Source organism: Hordeum vulgare, chromosome 3H (assembly GCF_904849725.1).
Source record: "Hordeum vulgare subsp. vulgare chromosome 3H, MorexV3_pseudomolecules_assembly, whole genome shotgun sequence".
In the NCBI taxonomy this organism is placed as follows: domain Eukaryota; kingdom Viridiplantae; phylum Streptophyta; class Magnoliopsida; order Poales; family Poaceae; genus Hordeum; species Hordeum vulgare.
The window spans coordinates 152,754,183-152,759,448 of NC_058520.1; positions in this window are offsets into that span (position 1 = coordinate 152,754,183).

Genomic DNA, 5,266 nt, shown 5'->3' on the forward strand with positions numbered 1-5,266 from the left:
GAGAACTTTGTATTGAAGATCCAAGATAGAGAAGAAGCCATCTAGCTACTAACTACAGACCCGTAGGTCTGAAGTGAACTACTCACGAGTCATTGGAGGGGCAACGATGATGATGAAGAAGCCCTCCACCTCCAAAGACCCCTCCGGCAGGGCGCCGGGAAGGGTCTCCCGATGAGATCTCGCGGAAACGGAAGCTTACGGCGGCGGAAAAGTATTTTCGAGGCTCCCCTGATTTTTTGCAGAATATTTGGGAATATATGGGCGCAAGACCTAGGTCAGGAGGCGGCCAGGGAAGCAACAAGCTTGGCCACCTCCGCCTCCCCCCTGGTGGTGGGGTGGGAGCTTGTGGGCTCTTTGGGGCCCACCTCGACTGGCCCAAAGGCTCCCTTGACTTCTTTCGTTCGGGAAAAAACCATTTCGGGGTTTTTCTTCCATTTGGACTCCGTTCCAAAATCAGATCTGAAAAGAGTAAAAAACAGGGAAAAATAGGAACTGGCACTTGGCACTGAATCAATAAGTTAGTCCCAAAAAAGATATAAAAAGGTATATAAAACATACAAAGAAGGCAAGATAATAGCGTGAAACCATCAAAAATTATAGATACGTTTGAGACGTATCAGCCATCCCCAAGCTTAGGCTTTTTGGTGTCCTTGAACTTGGCTTGGGATGCCTTGGGCATCCCCAAGCTTGATCTCTTTCCACTCCTTATCTCATCGTCCATGAGAACATCACCCAAAACATGAAAACTTCACAACACAAAACTTAAACACAAACTCGTGATAACATTAGCACAAGAAAGCAAACTACCACTTGTTTTGGTACTGTATAAAACTTGAATTCCATCTATATTGGTGTTGGTCTACTGTATTCTCACTTTTCCATGGCTAGTACCCCCAGATACTAACCATAGTGTCATCAAAACAAGCAACCAACTCAACAAAAACAGAATCTGTCAAAAACAGACCAGTCTGTAGCAATCTATATACTTCGTATACTTACGGTACCTCAAAAAATCTGAAAATTTACGACTGCCTGGGCAAAAGGCATATCAACTAGCATAAAAACGAATCAACTTAAAAGCTCTTTCTAATAAAAATGAAAAATCATCTCGTGAGCGAAAAGTTTCTGTCTGTTTCCAGCAGGATCAAACAACCATTACCAAGACTAGTCATAAAGGTTTTGCTTGGCTGAAACACAAAAAAGATACACCAAAAAACACAATCACAATAGAATTGTGATGGTGTGGATGCAACAAACAGAAATAAAAAGATAAATTCATTGGGTTGCTTCCCAACAAGCGCTATTGTTCAACGCCCTTAGCTAGGCATAAAAGCGATAGAATCACATATCGTCGTCTTTGGTGCTCAAACCATAAGTAGCATGATCACTTATCATCTTAAGGTTTTCATTTTTCTTGATAGATGATTCACCACTATTTTTGGGAACAAAAATAAACTTGGTGACCTTATTGTGGGCAAAGTTTGGAGTATTCTGCACAGCGGAAAAAGCGGAATCCAAGTTGGTTATAACATCCTCTAGTTTGCCAATCCTAGCGGAATCATGACCTAGTTTTTCGTTAATTGTGGGTTCCTTCTCCTTTAAATTTTTCAAAACCAGTCCCACCTTGGATCCATACTGAGTGATTTGATTGTGGATCTTTTTATCCAAATTCTCAATGAGTTATATCGTAGCAACTTTATTTTCAATGACGTCCTCCCTACGCATCACATGTTCCAGAGTTAAGGTAGTTCCATCAACCATGACTGGGGGTGAGCCTACCAAATTTATGACAGCTCCGTAAGAATCAACGATATGGCTACACAAGAAATTTCCACCTACGATGGTGTCAAAAATATACATATTCCAAGGAGAAACACCCACATAAAAACTACGAAGCAGGACGGTAGTGGATTGCTTATGAGTAGATCTACTCTGAGCATTGCAAATCCTATACCAAGCGTCCTTTAAGATTTCTTCCTCAATTTGTTTGAAATTTAGGACTTCGGTCTCGGGAGTATCATTCGAAGTGGTGGATCTAGCCATGAGGACAAGTAGACTATCCCACACAGAGGAACAGAAAGCAAGCAAGAGAAAGGGGCGAACGAAAAGGCAAACGAAAAAGGAAAATTCGTGAAGTGGGGGACAGGAAAATGAGAGGCAACTCGCAAAAAAAGTAAATGCAAGAGATGAGTTTGCAACACCTACTTGGATGACTTCTTGACTTGTTCTTCCTCCCCGGCAACAGCGCCATAAATCCTTCTGCTACGTCAACAAAAGTCGTTCCCTGGCAGTGGTGCCAGAGATCCTTCCGTCGTCTCTTGAGCTCGCGTTGGTTTTTCCCTTGAAGAGGAAAGGGTGATGCAGCACAGGAGCAGTAAGTATTTCCCTCAGTTTGAGAACCAAGGTATCGATCCAGTAGGAGGGTCTCGTCAAGTCCAGAGTACCTACGCAAACACAAACAAGCTTGCACTCAACGCTTTAAAGGGGTTGTCAATCCCTTCAAGTTTGTTTGCAAAGTGAGACCTGAAGGCGGAAAGTGCAACGAAGTAAAAATTGTAAGGCTGAAAATATGGTGTGGAGTAGACCCGGGGCCATAGTGTTCACTAGAGGCTTCTCTCAAAATAGCAAGTATCACGGTGGGTAAACAAATTACTGTCGAGCAATTGATAGAACCGCACAAAGTCATGACGATATCGAAGGCAATGATCATACATATAGGCATCACGTCCGAGACAAGTAGACTGATACTTCCTTCATCTACTACTATTACTCCGCACATCGACCGCTATCCAGCATGCATCTACTGCATTGAGTTCATGACGAACAGAGTAATACTTTAAGTAAGATGACATGATGTAGAGGGATAATCTCAAACCAATGATGAAAACCCCATCTTTTTACCCTTGAAGGCAACAACATGATGCGTGCCTTGCTACCCCTTCTGTCACTGGGTGAGGTCACCACACAGTATGAACCCAAAACCAAGCACTTCTGCCATTGCAAGAATCATAGATCTAGTTGGCCAAACAAAACCCACAACGCGAAGAGAATTACAAGGATATGAAATCATGCATAAGAGAGATCAGAAGAAACTCAGTTAAGATACATTGATAATCTGATCATAAATCCACAATTTATCGGATCTCGACAAATACACCGCAAAAGAAGATTACATTGGATAAATCTACATGAAGATCATGGAGAACTTTGTATTGAAGATCCAAGAGAGTGAAGAAGCCATCTAGTTACTAGCTATGGACCCGTAGGTCTATGGTGAACTACTCACGCATCATAGGAGAGGTCATGGTGTTGATGAAGAAGCCCTCCGTATCCGAATCCGCCCTCCGGCAGGGCACGAGAACGTGCCCCAGATGGGATCTTGCGGAGACACAAGCTTGCCGCGGCGGAAAAGTACTTTCGGTGATCTCCTGATTTTTTGGTATTTTTAGGGAATATATAGGTGCAACCCCTAGGGAAGAGGGCGTCCAGGGGGCCCACAAGCCTGTGGGCCGCGACCTCCCCATGGCCGCGGGGTGAGGGCTTGTGGGGCCCCTGGGCCCCCCTGCCTTGGCTCTCAAGTCTCCTGATCTTGTTCTGTTACGGAAAAATTCTTTTCGGGGATTTTATTCCGTTTGGACTCCGTTTCAAAATCTCCTCTGAAAGGGGTCAAAAACATGGAAAAACAGGAAGTGGCACCCAGAACTGAGTTAATAAGTTAGTCCCAAAAAAAATATAAAAGGCATGCAAAGCATCCAAAGTTTGACAAGATAATAGCATGAAACCATCAAAAATTATAGATACGTTGGAGACGTATCACTTCCCATTTAGAGAGAAGCTTGCCTGCAAAAAATCTTAAACGAGAATTATATAGCAAGACATAATCACCTACATTGAACTCACGCTTTTGTATCCTCTTATCATGCCACCTCTTAACTTTTTCTTTGAACAACTTGGCATTCTCATATGCCTGAGTCCTCCATTCATCAAGCGAGCTAATGTCAAATAACCTCTTCTCACCAGCAAGTTTGAAATCAAAGTTGAGCTCTTTGATTGCCCAATAAGCTTTATGCTCTAGCTCAAGAGGTAAATGACATGCTTTACCATACACCATTTTGTACGAAGACATGCCCATGGGATTCTTATAGGCAGTTCTATAAGCCCACAGTGCATCATCTAGCTTCTTAGACCAATTCTTTCTAGACGTGTTGATAGTCTTTTGTAGAATTAGTTTAATATCTCTATTGCTTAGCTCTACTTGACCACTAGACTGAGGGTGATAGGGGGACGCAATTCTATGGTTGACATCGTACTTAGCAAGCGTTTTACGGAAAGCACCATGAATGAAATGTGAACCACCGTCGGTCATTAGATATCTAGGGAAAATAACTTCTTTAAGCATCCTGATAGAAGTGTTGTGATCAGCACTAATAGTGGGGATAGCTTCTACCTACTTAGTGACGTAGTCAACAGCAACCAGGATGTGAGTATACCCGTTGGATTTTGGAAAAGGTCCCATATAATCAAAGCCCCAGACATTAAATGGTTCAATGACAAGTGAATAGTTCGTAGGCATTTCGTGACGTTTACCGATGTTACCTACTCTTTGACATTCATCACAAGACAACACAAACTTACGGGCATCCTTGAAGAGAGTGCGCCAATAGAAACCTGATTGCAATACCTTGTGTGCAGTCCTATCTCCCGCATGGTGTCCTCCGTAGGCCTCGGAGTGACACTTCTGTAGGATATGTCCCTGTTCATGTTCAGGTACACAACGTCTAATAACACCATCTACTCCTTCCTTATAAAGGTGAGGATCATCCCAAAAGTAATGTCTCAAGTCAAAGAAGAATTTCTTCTTTTGCTGGTATGTGAAACTAGGTGGTATACATTTGGCGACGATATAGTTTGCATAATCAGCATAGCATGGTGCACTACGTGAAGTATTGATGACATTCCATTGCTCACCCGGAAAGCTATCATCAGGTTGTGGGTCATCAAGAACGTTCTCTAACCTAGACAAGTTATCTGCTACGGGGTTATCAACACCCTTCCTGTCGACAACGTGCAAATGAAATTATTATAGCAAGAGAACCCATATGATATGTCTAGTTTTAGCGTCCTTCTTCTCCATGAGGTACTTAATAGCAACGTGATTAGTGTGAATAGTGACTTTGGAATCAACTATGTAAGACCTGAACTTTTCCCATGCAAACACGAGTGCTAAGAACTCCTTTTCCGTAGTGACATAGTTTCTCTGGGCATT